The sequence below is a fragment of the Hyla sarda genome, chromosome 5, assembly GCF_029499605.1.
Source record: "Hyla sarda isolate aHylSar1 chromosome 5, aHylSar1.hap1, whole genome shotgun sequence".
Classification (NCBI taxonomy): Eukaryota; Metazoa; Chordata; class Amphibia; order Anura; family Hylidae; genus Hyla; species Hyla sarda.
The window spans coordinates 303,451,410-303,471,662 of record NC_079193.1 but is presented as its reverse complement, the minus strand read 5'-3'; the positions used below and the strand labels follow the sequence as shown (position 1 = coordinate 303,471,662).

General features: G+C 42.0%; 1 long non-coding RNA gene across 1 annotated transcript in view; it reads left to right on the top strand.

Annotated features, from left to right (window-relative positions):
* Nucleotides 1–17,448: 17,448 nt before the first annotated feature.
* LOC130272712 (uncharacterized) overlaps nt 17,449–20,253 on the top strand; it is a 49,522-nt gene continuing 46,717 nt past the window's right edge. Inside the window, exon 1 of the long non-coding RNA XR_008843698.1 lies at nt 17,449–17,534. This is a non-coding gene — a long non-coding RNA (uncharacterized LOC130272712). The remainder of the gene's footprint in view (nt 17,535–20,253) is intronic.

Genomic DNA, 20,253 nt, shown 5'->3' with positions numbered 1-20,253 from the left:
TTTTTATTAACACTTGTAAATACTAAATGGGTCTTAGCATGAGGAGGCAGCGCATACAGTGTCCAACATGGCTGGCATAGATGTATAATGCTTAGAAAGTAACAGATTGGACACATAAATTAGAAGGTTATTGAGGCTTTTAACCCCTTAAGGACGCAGCTCATTTTCACCTTAAGGACGGAGCCATTTTTTGCAATTCTGACCACTGTCACTTTAATCATTAATAACTCTAAGATGCTTTTACCGATTATTCTGATTCTGAGACTATTTTTTCATGACATATTGTACTTTATTGTAGTGGTAAATTTTCGTCGTTTCTTGCATCCTTTCTTGGTGAAAAATCCCCAAATTTCATGGAAATTTAGAAAATGTAGCATTTTTCTAACTTTAAAACTCTCTGCTTGTAAGGAAAATGGATAGGAAATTGTAAGGAAATAACGCTTTACTGCCAACTTCCTTCCCCCCCCCACCGTCGCTTCCCTACCTGCGCCGCTGATCTCCGCTGCTATCACCGATGATCGGCGGTCCCCACAGCATCTTCTCGTACTGGCCGCCATCTTCTTCCCCTGTTCTGCCCGACATCCAGGGGTCTTCCACTGCCATTGGTCAGCATTCATTGCTGACTAATGGCAGGGGATAGGAGGAGATCGCAGCACTGCAACCTCGCTCCTATCCCTTAGGATGATCGGGGCTGTCACTGACAGCTCCGATCATCACTATTTTCCAGGCGATCGGGTCACCAGAGACCCGATCAGCCCGGAAATAGCAGAAAATTGCATGTCTGAATTGACATGCGATTTCCTGCGATTTCCGACATGGGGGGTCTCAGGAACCCCCTCGGCGATGTGCCGGGATGCATGCTGAATGATTTCAGCAGGCATCCTGGTCCGGTCCCTAACCGGCTACCAGCGGAGAACCGGAATTTCCACAGGCATATCCATACGCCTTACGTCCTTAAGGACGCGGGATGCAGGGCGTATGCATACGCCCTGCGTCCTGAACAGGTTAATACATTTGGAGCTACTCACTCCACCAATCTTTTGTTTATAGGCTTGATTTACACATACCGTATTTATCGGGGTATACCACGCACCGGCCTATAACACGCACCCTCATTTTACCAAGGATATTTGGGTAAAAAAAGTTTTTTACCCAAATATCCATGGTAAAATGAGGGTGCATGTGTGCGCGTGTATACCCCGATATACCCCCAGGAAAGGCAGGGGGAGAGAGGCCGTCGCTGCCCGCTTCTCTCCCCCTGCCTTTCCTGGGGTCTAGAGCGCTGCTGTCGGCCCTTCTCACCCCCTGGTTATCGGCGCCGCTGCCCGTTCTGTCCCCCTGACTATCGGTGCCGGCGCCGATAGCCAGGGGGAGAGAAGCAGCGCCGACAGCCAGGGGGAGAGAAGGGGCAGCGGCACCCATTGCCGGCGCCGCTGCCCCGTTGCCTCCCCCCATCCCTGGTGGCATAATTACCTGGGTCGGGTCCGCGCTGCTCCAGGCCTCCGTCGTGCGTCCCCAGCGTCATTGCTATGCACGGCACGGTGCACTGACGTCATGCGCCGCGCCGTTCAGCGCATAGCAACGACGCCGGGGACGCACGCCGGAGGCCTGGAGCAGCGATAACCAGGGGGTGAGAAGGGCCGACAGCAGCGCTCTAGACCCCAGGAAAGGCAGGGGGAGAGAAGCGGGCAGCGACGGCCTCTCTCCCCCTGCCTTTCCTGGGGGTGTATCGGCGTATAACACGCACACAGACTTTAGGCTAAAAATTTTACCCTAAAAAGTGCGTGTTATACGCCAATAAATACGGTACTTTAGTATTTCGATCAGTATTTGGTCAATATTTTCTTTCCAAAAAAAGAGGGGAAAAAACAAGGAGAAAGAGTATATTGGAAAAATGTCATCAATTTCTATGTCTTAGACCAGGCATAGGCTACCTTCGGCACTGCAGATGTTTTGGACTACATCGCCCAGGATTCTCTTACAGCCAAAATGCTGCAAAAGCATCATGGGATATGTAGTCCAAAACATCAGCAGTGCCGAAGGTTGCCTATGCCCGTCTTAGACCTTGCCTTAATATACTGAACCAAGCCTAGCACTGGTACGAACTAAGCTTTAGACTGGCAAATCTTTTGCAAAATGCCAATAACAGTATTCAAGCTATCAGAGGTGTAACTTGTAGCTTCTGGGACCAGATGCAAAATCTGCAACAGGGTCTCATGTGCCATATATAAATCTGGTCTCTTATGGGGCAGATGTGCTCTGGGGCCCCAGGGCCCCAATGTGACTGCTACCTCTGCGCCCCCTATAGCTACAATGTCATCTGTAAGAGCTGCTGTTAATGTTCCTTTGACCTCCCTTTCCACTCCAACTGTTGTCCTTAACAGCTTGTTTGACTTAAGTATTGGGAAAACAACTAAGGGGTTACAGGGACAAAAGACCAAGTGTCACTCACGTGTTTGATTAGTTTTAGGGTAATGACATTGCTTTCCCATGCATGCATCTGTGCCAAGCCCTGTTGTTTTTTTTCCCTTTGCCATGCACGCCTACTGCTAGTATCCATGTCCAGTGGCTGACATTGAGGAATGGTTTCTAAAAAAAAATAAAAAAATAAAAAAAATCTAAATCTACAACTGACTTTAGTGGAAAGGGGACACTACCAGTGTGTAACATGAACTGGTTAGTTTGAAATCCTCTGACAGAAATATTTAAATATAACTTTTAAGATGCTCAAAAACTTTTATGATTTAAGATTTCTCATAGATTTTTAATTGTTTTATTATTTTTGCACTAACAGCAGAAATTATCTTAATATAGAAATTGAAGAGAAGTTTTACCGAATCCGAAAAATCTGTCTGCTTCTTTTCATATACAGCACCACACCTGTCCGTGGGTCGTGTGTGGCATTACAGCTACACTCACTACAACAGAGCTGAGCTGCAAAACCCGACACAACCCACGGACAGGTGCGGCACTGTTTATAGAAGAAAAAAGCCATGTTTTGTTTTGTTTTTTTGTTTAGTTTTTGTCCTGACAACCACTCTCATATATTGCACGCTCGCGTAAGACGGTCCCTCACTCCTATTGTTGAGTAAGTGTGTAAAATTTTAATGTCTGATTATTTGTCTCTATTTGTACCCTCAGAATTTTAAAGTGCTGCGGAATTAGTATTTTAGGCTAAGTTCACGCGACCATTGAGCTCCGACCCGTTCTGGGTCTGTTCGATGGGCTGGCCGGGGGAACTCCCTTTACCAGAGCACAACGGCAGTGTGAACAAGCCCTAAATAATATACAGTAGTCCCTCAAGTTACAATATTAATTGGTTCCAGGACGACCATCGTATGTTGAAACCATCGTATGTTGAGACCAGAACTCTATGGAAACCTGGTAATTGGTTCTGAAGCCACCAAAATGTCATCCAAAAATAGGAAAAAGTGAGGATTAAAGAAAAATAAGTAGATAACTAATATGGATAAAGCAAATCCTTACATATAAAAGTAAGAAAGATCTGTCGGGAGCTGTAAATCACTATCTATTTCAGTGATTCCATAAGAGGCTGCCTCCAGCTGTTGCAAAACTACAACTCCCAGCATGCCCGGACAGCCTTCGGCTGTCCGGGCATGCTGGGAGTTGTAGTTTTGCAACATCTGGAGGCACCCTCTTTGGGAAACACTGGTCTAAGTAGAGGACAGAAGCTTCTTCAGGGTCCTGTACAGAACACGCAATGTACTAAAAATATTAAAATGAAGCCACCCTCACCTGGTGTCCAAAGGAGCAGCTAACCCTGGCACAGGTAAAGAGTACAGAACATGTAATACCCACTGTACTGTAGGGGGCGCTACCAGACACCAGTCAGTGCATACACTTCAGTGATACAGGTAAAGAGTACAGAACATGTAATACCTCCCTATACTGTAGGGGGCGCTACCAGACACCAGTCAGTGCATACACTTCAGTAATACAGGTAAAGAGTACAGAACATGTAATACCTCCCTTTACTGTAGGGGGCACTACCAGACACCAGTCAGTGCATACACTTCAGTAATACAGGTAAAGAGTACAGAACATGTAATACCTCCCTGTACTGTAGGGGGCGCTACCAGACACCAGTCAGTGCATGCACTTTAGGAATACAGGGGATTTACCAGTGAATGCCCATTCTGATTGGTCGGTTCTTCCAGCCATTGACACGTTTCGCAGAATCCATAGCATTGTATGTTGAGTCTGATTTCAAGTTACAATGGTCCAGAAAAAGACCATTGTATGTTGAAACTATTGTATGTAGAGGCCATTGTAAGTTGAGGGATCACTGTACAATTATTTATATACAAGTACATATATAAATATTATTATTATTATTTTCGTTATTAAAACTCTTAGACTGTATTGACATGTATATTTTGAAGCTCATTGTATTCAATATTTGTAACAATAACCAGGGAGGGGACCCAACACGGAGAACAACTGTAGTGAGATTTGCACCTTTTTCTGTGTTTTGGACCCACTCCTGGATTTGGCTAAAAAGAAAATAAATAACCAAAATGAGCTCTAAGTGTATCTCTAAGTGTGAACCAAGCTTAGGGCACAGATTTCACTAACTCATGATATTTTATGCAAGTATGTGTCTAATATATACTTGGACACCAGAAAAACACTTTCTGCAGCAATATTGTATAGTCATTATTTATTAATTATGTTTATTTAATAAACCATCATAGAAATGTCTGCAGTAAATCTGCTGTCTGCTGTGTGTACCCTTGTATGGAGAATCATTTGTAACTAGGGGTGAGCAAATAGATTTATTTAGAATAGATTTCACTCCTAATTTCCCAAAATATTCAGATTTACCTGGATCACAAATTACTATTGTGTCTATTATCCAAGCAATCAACTTAATAAATGAACCAAATAATAAAAAGCTAAGACCCAAGCCTTGGGCTTGCATTTTGGCCATTGTTAATAACCTTTTCTATAGTCTTTGTGCTCATACAGTATCATCTACCAGGATGTACATTGTGCCAGACATGTACTATAGTCCTGCTCCACCCCTGCTTTTCCAGCTGTTATAATGGGTAACAGACATTTAATAGCCTTTTAGTGTTGATATTTATCACTCTAGGTCAATGCCAGAGGCAAAGTGCACGTAACAAATAACATTTCCTGACGAGATGCCCTAACAGCTGTGAGTGTATGAGACCACACATCCCCCTCACATTGCCACCAAGGACAATCCAGGCTGTAGAACAAACATGTTGTCCACATTCTATCATCTCCCCGCAAACACCCAGTACCACCCTCCTGTAACACACGCTGGAAGAAAAGATGGAGCATTGTGTTCTGTTCTCAGCCAACACTTATATAATTGAAGGCTATGGACACCTTTGAAACAAATTTTTTTCTTCTGCTTGTTATTATGGTTTTAAAAAAAAAAACAGGAAAAAAAAAGTTTTCTCCTTAGGTCTTCATTAAAAATGATGTATACTTTTGCCTGTACAGCCTCCACGATGTTCGGTATGAGATCTATTTTCTCTTTATACTTGTGATTCTCTCTTACAGACTGTCTTGTAACCCCTATTGTTATCTCTTAGATTTACATGCAATGCTAGAAGCCTTGGCTAGCATTGCTTTAATGAAGATATCCAGAGCTAATAAATGTATCCCCCATCCGCAGGGGGAGGGGGGTCCAACTGCTGGGACAGCCCCCTTCCCCCCCCCCCCCCCCCGTGATGTCCCGTTGGGGGCCCCAGCTCTGCACTGCTAGAGCATGTTTCATACCCAGCACGTCAGCTGGTCGAAACACGCCCCCTTCATTCATGTCTATGGGACAGGCGGGGACGCAGTGCTAGCTGAGACCTCTAGGGTTACATGTAGAAGCAACCCAACACTGAAAAAAATAAAAACATTGCTGGCTTTTCGTCAATAGAAGTATTATTATTATTATTTAAAAATGTCAATCCTTTTAAAACAAAAACATGTTTACTATCATTCCAATTATACTGATGTATAAAGTAACTTAAATGGGCACTTTTACTTTAAAAAGCCTGACATGTTGTAGTGTTCAGATCCCCTTTAATCGCCATACGTGGAAAGAGAAGCACACTGCTAAGCACTTCTCTTCCCACTTTCTGTGCCTGCGGCTGAGACAGTCCCATTGACTTACACAGCACAGGCAGGGACAAAGTTCCGTAAGTGAGGATGGAACAAGCACTCCTCTGTGCTCACTCCTGTTCTATCAGACTGCAGCATGAAAACAGAGAGGGGGGATTACAGAGCAGCCTGCAGTAATTGGATAAAGATACCCAGCACAACATGGCAGACTCAGTGAGGAAGTGAATGCATGGTGAGTGAGGGCGGGCTCAGTGCTGGCCTTGGACACACACCCTTCCTTAACAGTGGATGTCAGAATGAGTGAGCAGAAGAAAAATAAATTAATCTGGTAACCTGACATAACTAAATTACAAACTGAGATTTAAACTGCCTAGTGCCGCCTCTGGCTGTCCAGGCATGCTGGGAGTTGTATTTTTACAGCAGCTGGAGACACACTGTTTGGAAAACACTTGCCTAGTGGATAGTCTGTTCCATGTGACTGGAAGCAAATATTTACAATTCTCTGAGGGATGCCTTACATGGTTGATGGTCTAACCTCAGAAAAGGCCATCAATAATAGTTTGGCAATGGTCCAACTCCCAGCATCACCACCAGACAGATGTTTGAATGGGCTGCAGCACTAATGCATGCACTACAGTTGCTTAACACTTTACTTCTGCTTGTTCTTGCATCACTGTACCCTAAGTAACAGCAGTGCATGGTATTGCAGCATTGCCCTGTTCACTTGAATGGTAAAACACTGAAGTACATTGGACCATTGTTACTTATACTGTATGGTGATGGTGACAGAGAGGAACATTTAAATGGGCACTGTCAGATTCAAAAAACTTTTTATATGTTGAACATCTTGACAAAACATTAACCTCTCTAATATCCTTCATATCCTTTTATAGAAATCATGGCTTATAATAATAAAAAATAAAAAAAAACATACCATCCAGAACATAATCCTGTCTGGCTGCAGCATCATCTTTGTCCACAGGCATGGACAAGGTCTAGTAAGTGAGGGTGGGACTAGCACTCACTCCTGTCCTATCAGACTGCAACAAGAAAACAGAAAGGAAGAGGTTACAGAGTAGCCTGCAGTGATTGGATGAACAGACCCAGCACTCAGGGAGAAAGATGAGTCATGCAGAGTGAGTACACGCCCCCTCCAAAGCACAGAATGACAAACCAAGTGAGCAACAGATAGTAGGTATTTGTGAGTGAAATATGGGTCCTAGACGTATAAAAATCATATGTACGCGATCAGGATTAGGTACTGAGCAACATATAACTTTTTTTGTGTGATATGACATGTATGCTTTAAGAGGTTGTAGCACAAGCACTTTGGCCCTTTACACGGCAGATTGACGGGGAACCTACCAAACTAATATTGTCCTTTCCTATTTTATAAGGCTAAATATATTTTTTAATTTATGCAAATAAATTGATATTTTTATTATGTCACACCGATATAATTAGAGTGTTTACTAACACTGACAACAACAAGGTATGCAGCCACAGAGAAGTACACATCTTCTACATTAATTGAAAAGGCCCTGTGGATCTATTATTATGGAGGAAAAGTGGCTCTGTAATGCTTTTACTGTCACCTGTATAGACTTGTTTTATGTGTATTTTATACTCATTGGCACACAGATCTTCACATGACCCAATATAAGCCATTTCTTAATACAGATTGTGATACTATTCACATGAAAGAGCATACAATGTTTTGATGTATATTTATCCTGACCCTGAAAGTGGAAAAGCTGGAATAAGAAGGTGAAGTGATTAAAGATCTAGGGAAAGTGTCCTTGTCAGACCGCACTTCAAATGGCCAATTCTTCAGCAATATTTACATTCACAAGCCAGTCTATTGTTCCCAAAAACTAACAGGGATCATTTAGCATGACAAAGAATTCAAGCAATTGGAGGTCACCCTTATTTTAATATCAATACCCCCCTTGAAACCTATAAAAGGCCCATGCATATTCCATAAGACAAAGTAGCCCTGCCCTTTATGCCCAATGTACGTTCCCTGACTTGTTTACCAAGCTGGTTGTTTGGAGCGTATTGGAGGTTCACACCATTATGGAGCTTTTCCCAGTTAATGTATTGGGATCCTGTTTCCTTTCTCCTCCTATTTAAATATATGGCTGTGAGAATCAGCTGGGCTTTGACTACAAAACATTGGGCTTGTTTTACAGCATGTTAACAAGTCATTTTCCGTAATTACTCCTTGTTTATAAATTGATGTTTTTCGGAACTGTTGGACTGTACTCAGAGACAAACACTTGGGGCATAATTCACTGAAGGGCCATGAAAGAAGGGTTAGCCAGCGTGCTGGTGAGGAGGCATGTGTAGAATATTTGTGACCGCGCTTTCTAAAAACCATTGTAAGGAGCTGATTGCACTTGTTTTAGGAATATTAACCGCTAGTAGCCGGGATTTTCATGTATTACATTACATTCAACTCCAGCGTATAGGGTTTTGGCAGAATGCCACAGCCACATTATGCCCTTCTTATACTGTGTACTTAGGAACATGATACATGACTGGAGACATTTTTTTCTTAAATATTTTTGGAATCATGTACAGGATTGCTTTTCCTCCTTCGTGTGGAGGATCAGGTTAAAGGGGTACTCCGGTGAAAACCTTTTTTCTTTTAAATCAACTGGTGGCAGAAAGTTAAACATATTTATATATATGTAAATTACTTCTATTAATAAATCTTAATCCTTCCAGTACTTATTAGCTGCTGAATGCTACAGAGGAAATTCCTTTCTTTTTGGAACACTGATGACATCACGAGCACAGTGATCTCTGCTGACATCTGTCCATTTTAACAACCATGCATAGCAGATGTATTCAAAGGGCAGCATGGTGGCTCAGTGGTTAGCACTGCTGCCTTGCAGTGCTGGGGACTTGGGTTCAAATCCCACTAAGGACAACAATAAATAAAGTGTTATTATTATTATACTGGTGTGGTGCTGTGCGGCATCCGTTGCTGCCATGGCACCGTGTCTGTGGGGGGTGCGGCCCATATACTGGTTTGAGTGGCATTGGGGCCGCTCTGCCAGTGGGTCGTTTCCCCCCCGTGGGCACTGGTGTCGCGGCGGTGGTGGTCGCCGCCCAGTACTTCACCATTTTATGCTAGGGACGTTAGGGACCCACTCTAAATAGGTGGCCTTGACGTGGTGAGTGGGCTTGTACTTTTTGATCAAAAATGTATACTAACAACCTGTTAGTTTTTGATATTATGCTGAGAAGCAATTAGATCATTATACAAGATTGTAGATGTGCGACCATGCCTGTTTCTTCTACCTGAATTCACATTGTGCTTTCTATCCCCTCCTTTTTTTTTTTTTTTCCAATATGTGTCTGCATTCTTCCCCACCCCTTCAGCCCAACCCTATATAAGTAGTAGTTAGCTACACAAGGGCCATTTCTTTCCTAGCAGCCTCCCAGTCTGATTGGGAGAGCTTGGTAAGTGTGCTGTTACACCTTGTTCACACTGGTGTGGTGCTGTGCGGCGTCCGTTGCTGCCGTGGCGCCGTGTCTGTGGGGGGTGCGGCCCATATACTGGTTTGAGTGGCATTGGGGCCGCTCTGCCAGTGGGTTTTTTCCCCCCGTGGGCACTGGTGTCGCGGCGGTGGTGGTCGCCGCCCAGTGCTACGCCATTTTATGCTAGGGACGTTAGGGACCCACTCTAAATAAGTGGCCTTGACGTGGCGAGTGGGCTTGTACTTTTTGATCAAAAATGTATACTAACAACCTGTTAGTTTTTGATATTATGCTGAGAAGTAATTAGATCATTATACAAGATTGTAGATGTGCGACCATGCCTGTTTTCTACCCGAATTCACACTGTGTTTTCTATCCCCTCTTTTTTTTTTGTTTGAACATGTGTCTGCACTCTTCCCCACCCCCTCAGCCCAACCCTATATAAGTAGTAGTTAGCTACACAAGGGCCATTTCTAGGGACGTTAGGGACCCACTCTAAATAGGTGGCCTTGACGTGGCGAGTGGGCTTGTACTTTTTGATCAAAAATTTATACTAAGTTCCTAAAATGGACAGAGGTGTCAGCAGAGAGCACTGTGGTCAGACAGAAAGGAAATTCTAAAAGAAAAGAACTTCCTGTGGATCATAACAGCAGCTGATAAGTACTGGAAGGATTAAGATTTTTTAATAGAAGTAATTTGGAAAATATGTTTAACTTTCTGGCAACAGTTGATTTAAAAAACAATGTTTTCCAGTGGAGTACCCCTTTAAATGCTTTTCTACTGCCTCTCATGCAAATTGGCTTCAATGGCCAACTTCCTGTATAGTGTACATCCTGTAACAAGCTTCCTGTTTCTTCTGTGCACTCATGCTGGGAACTCAGTCAGCATTTTCTCCCCTTACACACAATGGAACCTTCCACATAGTGAGAGGGGGTAGAGTTGGCTAAATTCTTAGCTAGAATGTACAGCAGGAACAGGAAGTAAATTGCAGGATGTCCGCAAGACAAGTGATGGGGCAATGAAGACATCAGAGCAGACAGTTTGCCTTAAAAGAAAAGCTTGACAGACCACAGAATAACTTTATGTACAAACATTTGTTCATTTATTAGACTGAAAACAGGTGTTGTTGTCAGAAAGTCCCTTTAAGAAGGATCAGGCAAGTGATTCTGTGTGATCTTTGATTGTCACATGTGGATGATGCCTGCTTGCATTGACCAATGACCAGCATGTGGCTGCCTTGATGCGTAAGCACACCATTTTTACCCTCTTCCCATTTAAATAAATACGTCAACACGTAAGTTTAACAATTCCTGACACAACCAATTTTTATTTATTGTTTTTCTTCCTCACAGGCTTATTTAACAGTGACCGTGCCTGGGAATATAGTCATGCCATTGTAGTGCCAGTTCTGTGTTTGCATAGTATTTGTTATGTTTAACCTCTTATAAAATAAAGACTTTTAAAATGCTTTGCCATATTCTAACAGCCATAACTTTTTATTTTACCATTTTTATTGGTTTGGATGACATTTACAGATGTGTCAATACAAATTATGTTTTTTATTCTATTGTTCACTTGAATAACAAGATTTTTCCTTAAATTTTAGTTTTTCATGCAATTTTAGTAATCTTAAGGCATTGAAATAAGCTGATCAAAACAGAAGTTTATTGTGGTAAAACAACTCACTAGTAAGATAATTCCTCTAGGCATACAGTTCACTACAAATACCTCTTAAACAACCAATTTTGGAAAGACATTGAGGGACCTCTTTTCTTTTTTCAAAAAGTGACATCCTCTATAGGGCTCGCAAAGCTTATTAAATTGCAGTATTCGCAGCTGATTTATGTCTACAGCTTCTATGTAGGCCTATAGAAATCCATGGTTAAGACAACAAACAAGCCATTTCGGTGATATTTTCTATTCCCCTTTTCTACTGTATGTAGGCTAGTAGGTAAATAGACATGTAATGGAGTATGGTTGCAGGACTAAACTACACAAAGTTTGCTTGCAATCTGTAATCATGACGATATATAGGCCTGCACAATAGTTATATCCTGAAGTAGAATGTTTTAATGACTATTTTCAAAGTAGCTTAAATGTTTTAGATATGATTGTATCCGTGTTTAACACCAATGGCTAGCCCTTATTGGCCTGCTGTGACTGCTAGTACATGCAGCCGCCAAGTTACTTTCCATCTTGCCCATATGGTCCATGTCTTCTCTTTTCCTAGGTCTACTTTTACTGCGGCACCCAGGTTTGCCCATAGGATATGCATTCAGCCTCTTAAAGTGCACACCCAAAACCAGTCCCCAGCCTATAGGTTTTTTTTTTTTGCACCACATATAGTTAGATGGAGCTAAGTGTTGGAGACATTGCCTGAGCAATTCAGTTACTTTGTGTCCCAATAAAAGTATTATTCATATACCAACTACAATAACTTTATAGGGGCTGTAAAGTTAGTGTTGTTCATAATATAGTGTCTGTACCTGTGCTTGATGACTGCTCTCGCAATTCTTATGTGATCTTCTCCCTGATGTTTATTTTTAACAGCATACACAATGAGTGTTGTCTCAGATTTTCTCAGGTTGCAGTGCAGCCCGAGACATTACATCACTAGTCAGGTGCCAAAAGGGAGCCTGTCCTTGCTGTAGTAGGTGGAGCAACCACTGGGTGGGAGGGAGATAATTCTCCCCAGGGCTGCAGGGAATTGTAGTTGAAGGGAGGGAACTCCAACAGGTAGCCATTTCACAAAAAGAAAGCAGTTGTGGTGGACTAACAACACATCTATTAAGCCCAAAGACAAGCACGGATCCTTTTTAAGTATGGGTACAAATAGAAGGACTGTAAGATCAGCTCACCACACACTTCTTATGGGGCAGACACCCCATCTAAGGATCCGGAAGCACGGAACAAAGGAGCCGCTTCTCCTCGTGGTAGCAGAGAAAGGAGAAAAAAGTAGATCCAGCTCCCGTTGGAGCTGGATCTACTTTTTTCTCTATTCCCTCTTTTAGTATGTCCATTTTTAAGTATGTCCATTACTGTCTGACAAAAGTCACCTAATAGTGGATGACTCCTTTAAAGAGTGAAAACCAGGGGGCTACTTAGACAACACCCTCGGGAGAGGCCCAAACCAAACAGGTTGGGTGCACAATGGGTCCGTGTCGATTACCTGTTACAATATGCACTGTGCTTGCAAGTGTAAAAAAGAATAACAAAAAAAGTCACATTTTTGTACTGATCTGCATTTAGCCAGAAATAAGGTTTTCTAGGAAATACAGCATGAACTAACAGGAACAGCTGCTCCAATCAATAGCATTGACATTTACCAGTCGGTTTTTACAGAATTCCTTTCCATGTATAATAATAAGTCCATAACTATGTGAAGGAAAAAAAATTAAAAACTAACAGCTTTGGCCTTCATGACACTGAAAGAATGAGACTTTCCACAATGTGCAATTGTCTTTCTGAGCAGTAATCGCCAATGTTGAATCATTCTTCTGACTTAATACTATGATGAGAGGCAAATGCTATGCAAAACAAAACAACACCTCTTAACCCAAGTTGTCTCAATTCCGAAAAGAACACATGTAGGCTGCACATACCTTCTCAGTAAAGAATGCTTTTTATCCTTCTAATTTATAAAATATGAACATATTTATAGCATAAATCACATTGCATTTTTCCCATAAAGATGTATCTCTAAAAAATACAGTAACTGTTTATTTGCTGTTTACAACAATGATGCTATCCCATAGGAATGTAAACATCATCGCTGACTTCCAGCTGTAGACCACATCTACCATACGTTGGACAGACCATAGATGAGATCAGCTCTATTCCAGGAAAAAGAAAGAGCAGTAACCAGTATACAGTAAATGGGATGACTCAAGCACATGATACGGCCTTTGACGTAAAGATGTCTAGTCCCCAAGACCATCATTTAGAACCTTCCTGGATTATCCATGTATTTCTAGGTTGGATTTCAAAACTATCTGGAATCATGCATCACATATTATGTACCATTTGCTGACCCTACCTACAGCATAGACAAGGACTTTCCTTTAGGGCCTATCCATTATACATGAGGGGAACTCCAAACTCTTGTCAACTTGTTGAATTTCACTACCATATTTCTCTTATGTAAGATATAATGGAGGTTAGCCTTTATTAAAGGGATACTACGCCACTAGACATGTTATCCCCTATCCAAAGGGGATAACATGTCTGATCGCAGGGGACCGACCGCTGGGGACCCCCGCGATCTCTGCAGTGGCATGCCAGTCATCCGGTGCACGGAGCGAACTTCCCTCTGTGCCAGATGACTGGCAAACACACCTGCCATACCCCCTCCATTCATGTCTATGGGAGGAGGCGTGATGGCTGTGTGTGTACTTGCCATCACGCCCCCTCCCATAGACATGAATGGAGGGGGCATGGTGTGACATCACAATCGCAGAAGCCCCAGGCTTCCGTGACTGTAACGCCGCAGCGCCGGCCCGGAGATTGCGGGGGGGGGGGGGGTTCTGAAGACATGTTATAACATGTCTAGGTTCAGGAGTAAAATTCATCATCGGAGACCGTCTCAAACTTACAAACTTGCTCATTTCTACTGCCACTTCTAGACCCAAAAACTAGAATAACACGGATTTTAGGGATGCAGTGCTTCTATGTTGTCGATGAGTTCTTCTCACTGGCGAGGCCACCACGAGTGACTGGTGAGGCACCTGTTGGTTATTTTAGGATAAATTTAGGTTTGGTTTTTTTAAAGGATCAATTTAGCTGTAGACAATTAGATCATGTACAACAATTCTATAAAATATATTAAAGGGGTTTTCTAAGAGTTTCACAAATTAAAATAACTGCAGAAAATGTTATGAAACAAAGAATGTGTGCCTCCTTTGATGCCTCAGCTAGAGGCATAACTTGTAGCTGCTGGGCCCCATGTCTACCATGTGCCATTCATACCACTGATGTCTTATGGGGCCCCTTCAGTCACAGGGCCCCGCTGCGACTGTTACCTCTGTACCCCCTATAGTTACGCCCATGGCCTAAGCACTACATCATAAGTTTAGATTAGTGGTCACCACACTGTGGCCCTCCAGCTGTTGCAAAACTACATCTTTCAACATGCCTGGACAGCCATTGGCAGTTGTAGTTTTGCAACAGCTAGAGGGCCACAGTTCTGGGACCACTGTCCTAGAGATATGATGATTTTCTACTTATGTGATATGGCATCTGATAAGCTAGGCTGCACCAGGTTCCAAATGAATCTAACAAAACAAAATCCGTATCATGCTATAGCTCCATTCAAGTCAGAGTTTAAAGGGGCACTCTGGTGGAAAACAAATGCTTTCAAATCAACTGGTGCCAGAAAGTTATACAGATGTGTAAACTACTTCTATTAAAAAATATATCCTTCCAGTACTTATCAGCTGCTGTATGCTACAGAGGAAGTTCTATCTGACCACAGTGCCCTCTGCTGACACCTCTGCCCATGTCAGGAACTGTCCAGAGTTGAAGCAAATCCCCATAGAAAGCCTCTCCTGTTCTGGACAGTTCCTGACACAGACAAATTTACAACTTCCTGTGGAACATACAACAGCTGATAAGAACTGGAAGGGTTAAGATTTTTAATAGAAATAAATTACAAATCTGTTTAACTTTCTGGCACCTTTAAGCCCTTATTGTGTAGGTATTCTGGGATACTTTTCTCTGATGTGCTTTTAGGGCCACTTGTAATCTTCACACAGTTATTCAAGCAGCTATCGACCATGTCCATATCTTTATTGTTAACACTAATTCCAGAGCGGTCTTGTAACTGAGCAATTGAAGGAGGCAAGTCTGGACAACAAGTGTGCTTGAGATATTGGAGTAATATCAAAGAGGGTTTCCTAGACTTCGTTCTTTTTTTTATTGATGGTCTATCCTCAGGAAAGTACCAGAAAACCTGTTTAATATTGATACACTAGGGCAAATTTGGACCAAGCGGAGAACCGCGAAACGGGACCGTAGTTCCACGAGCTCGGCTGAGCTCTCGCTTTCTCTTCTTCCCGACCCGAGATACACATCCCCGTGTATTATATGGAATAAACCTACACCTTCTTTGGCATGAAACCGGGTGAGTGCGTCTTTTGTACCCTTCTATAATGTCTCATTGGCTGCAACATTTTTTCACATGACTGCACCCCCGCATCTGCCTCATCATCCGTCGACTTGCACCACCAGTGTCTCCCTCAGCATCAAAGGGGACATTCTCCCACTACAGGGCCGCCTCTCCCGATACTCTATTTGTTCAATCTATAAATTCTATTCACCCAACCTGTTATCACGATTATGATCACGAGAAGTAACACAGTAGAGCGCCTGCATTTGTTTTGATGTTTGAACGTTGGGTTTACAGCTCTGCTCCCTTATTGTATACTTGTCTTCTTGTGCCTCTGAGGTAATACCAGCAGTGTGTGAAAGAAGTCCTGAGAGAGCAGACAATGTGGAATGCTAATAAACATCTCAAGGATATTTTGAATGGTTTCCAGGAGCCTGGGGGCATGGAAGCAAACCCATCAACTTTCTGAAGGCGAGTATACCTGTGTACAAAGTCTTAGTTTGCTGCTCTGTTATGACTGACATTTGTTATTTAGGCTGTCCATAGGGACTTTATCATTTGGTTAGTATACACTCTGTCAACAGCCATTAGAATCAAGATACCCAATGCTGCTGTACTAAGAGGTTGAAAGGAAGCCATACAACTTTATTTTTTACCTATGATTTTATTGTGTCACTTTGTAAATAATGAGATGCAAAAATTAGCAGCATAAAGAGGGCAATGTTAATGTATGACCAATTGTTTCTTCCTTGCCAGTCTGGGGTGGCCTTTGTGCCATATGTACAATTCCCACAGTAGAGCTTAGGAAGGGTTAGGGGTTATACATTGTGCTTTTGTAAAATCCCTCCTGACTGCACTTAATATAACAAGTGCAATTTCCCAAACAAAATGCTTGTTTTTTTCCACTGTATATGATTTCATGTTTATTATGTAAAGTAAAGGTGTTAATGGACACAATTCTCACATGCCCCTATACAGTATACATTTGTAATCTGATGTATGTAGCACATATATAAACCTATTAGTGTCACACACCTGGAGAGGTGGCAACAAGTCGCACTGTGTGGATAGCACAAGTGATGGTGGTAAATGGATGTTACTTTGACATATATCACCTACCTAAACGTTCTTGCAGGTCAAGTATACCTAGTCATGGCAACTGTATTGCCTAATGGTAATGTCCATTAGGATAATGCACCCTCCTGTGGATAGGCCAACAATAGTTTTAGTCCAAGGTATAGTCAGTCGGCACTGTAGTAGGGTTAGGTGCACATGGATTAGGTAATCCAATAGAAGTAAAGTAAATCCCAGCACTCTCCCTTGCTGATAATGAAGATTCATTATTCAAGCATTACACTGCAAACAGTACAGCAGCATGTGTTCTAGCGTACTGGCGCACTTTTATATACATCAAATCTTCATTATCAGCAAGTGAGAGTGCCGGGATTTACTTTACTTCTATCAATAGTTTTAGGCCGTAAAACCCCTTTAAAGGCTATCTGGCACATCTTGGTGCCAGACACCGCAGGACACCTTCAGAGATCTTGTGGAGTCCAGGCCCAATGGGTCAGAGAAGTACAAGGGACAATATATAATTTTGTATTAAACCTGTGCATTATAGAAAAAGTAACCAACCAGTCTGCCTGCAGACATCAAGGTGAAGAAGAGTAGGCATATTTGATTTGTACATGCCTGATTTTTTACTCTCAACAGGAGATAACCACTAATAATGTCTGGAAGTGGATTTTTATGGTCAATCTGGTCAGTTTACACATTAATGAGAGGAGGGAAGAAAAAGTTGCTCGACGAGAAATAAGGCGACAGCTACCTACGGCTGGTGAGTATCCGGTCAGTAATTTAGCCAAAGCCCTGGAGTGAGTATAATGCGTATTGTAATATTTCTCTTTATTGGTTCCACTCCTGGATTTGGCTTAAAACACCAACCAAAATTGTTATGCATGAACCCAACCTAAATGCGTATGTCTAGTATTAGGGGCCGATTAGACAGTCCAATCCCATCTGTAAACAAGTGAAGATCTTATAGGTTGGCGCTCTTTTACAGATCCTTTACAAGACTCGTTATGCCGGGCAGGGAAGGCTGCATGAACCATCGCTGTATTGTTCATGTGACATTTCTTTAAAATCAGCTGAAGAAAAAAGCATTTGCACTTTTGTCGGCTGATCACTGGCCCTATTAGACTGGTCTGTGTAGTCCTGTTCAGCCAATAATCACCCCATTTAATGGGGCCCTTACGGTGTACAATGATATATGTATATGGATTAACTTCCATTATAGTTATATTTAAAAACAAGTATGTTGTTGTTGATATTGTATTCCTTACCATATAAGACCCTCATGGCCAGTGACCATTTCTACACCCCTGGTGGTTGAGTAGAGTCATCAGTTCTTAGTTGTGATGTATACAGTGGCAGCAAGAAGGCATATGTAGTAACTGTATTATCATATTCTAGTCATGTATTTTGTATGATGGTGAAATCCTATATCCTCAACAAACATTATTTACAATACACAAATAAAACACCTTCAGCTCTGACATAGAACCACAAGGGAGTGCATGGAGGTACAAAAAGGCGCAAAAGTCAAGAAGCAAGAAAGAAAGTCTCCAGTGCAACCAGGGGGTATAAAATTCCAGATTTATTCACAGCATTCAAAGTAAGGAACAGAACAAGTAAATGCCAACACATTTCAGGCCTCATTGGTCCTAAGTCATGGCTAACAGAAGTTTACAAACAGACTGCAGACCGGGAAGAACACATCACGTGACCCTGACCAGCTGTGCCAGTTGTAATATCAATAGAGTATACAGTGCTTCCCTGAATATATATATATATATATATATATATATATATATATATTGGAAATGTACTATGTCAAATGTAGAATTTATATGCTTTTCTACTCTAAACTAACTTAGTTTTTTCATTTCCAAAATATTTTACAATACTTAAAAAAAAAAAAAAATTCCTTTTCATAATATAATATCCTACTTACACTAAATCACCTTACAAGTCTGTATTATGAATTACTGTCTATTGTTTGCCTTGGGTTGTCCTAAATTGGGCAGACTGCTATAGACACCACCTTTGCTCTCGGCAGGAACATAAGCCCATGTAAACTAGATCTCTGGAGGGCTCCTCTGGAAACAAAAGCATTTATGACACTTGTCCACAATTCATGTTACTTGCAGGCGATATGCACTGATTTACATTTGTAGCATACAATGGCATGTGCATATCTTGTTCAGTGATCAGTTCCATCAGGGCTGGTCAGTATGGAAATGAATCGGGGGATTCTATTGTTATTCTTTACCCTGAGCAATGTATTGCCCAGCAATAAAACTCTTTGACTGTGAGATGGGGTAATAAGTAGTGTGCTGGTCCCTGGGACCATCTTGATAGTACTGCTAAGTTTCCACACATTTCTTTGTAAAAAAAAAGAATGGCAAATGATTTATATACTGCACTTAATGTCACATGCCATTTCCTGCATGTACCTGTGACATGGGGTTAAGCAGCAATAGATGTAAATGATAGCATCTGGTTGCAAACAAGCAGGTGTGTAAGGTATAAATAGCCACAAGTCCCCCTGTATATTGCCCTTTTCATCTGGTTAATTCTTACCTTTACAGGCTGGTGATGACTATGTTCACAAATAGCGGCTCCTATGAATTGAGGTTTTATCCGGTGCTGAAGTTTTTTTTAGTTCTGTAACCAGATGTTACATTGTAGTCAGCAGAGTTTAAAAGGGAAACTGTGCATACATTAAAGGGGTTTAAAATTATGAATATAGGCCATCATTATGTGATCATTGGAGGCTTGAACCCTTGGACCCCACCATTTAAAAGAATGAATGCTCCAGCAAACACCATGTCCCTTTAATTTGTTGACACTTGTTGACAATTGAAAAAAATATATATAAACAATTAGGAGATGTGGCACTTGCTAAAATGCTAATTTATAAGAGGAAAAATGCTGCTCATACACTATTGAGACAATATTGAGACAAATCAAGTTCTTCCGTGCCAACCTCACCCAACCATGCCTTTATGGACCTTGTTTTGTGCACCGAGGCATAGTAATGATGGAGCAGAAAAGAGCTGAACCAAAACTGTTCCCATAGATGGAAGCGTCAATTGTCCAAAATGTCTTTGTATGCTAAAGCATTAAGATTTCCTGTCACTGGAACTAAGAGGCTTAGGCCCACCCCTAACAACAACCCCACAGTATTATCCATCCCCCACCAAACTTTACAGTTGGCACAGTGCAGTCGGGCAGGTATCTGTCTCCTGGCAATCGCCAAACCCAGACTCCTTCATCAGATGCCAGATAGAGTAGATTCCACAACCCACAGTACGTGTTTCCTCTGCTCCAGAGCCCAGTGGTGGAAGGTTTTACCCCACTATTGTATTGTACTCAGAAATGCAAGGTTTGGATACAGCTGTTCAGCCATTGAAGCCAGCAGGGCAGTATTTGTGTTGATTTTAATGCCAGATGAGGTACTGGTACTCCGCAGTTACTGAGTCAGGAGAGTGCTG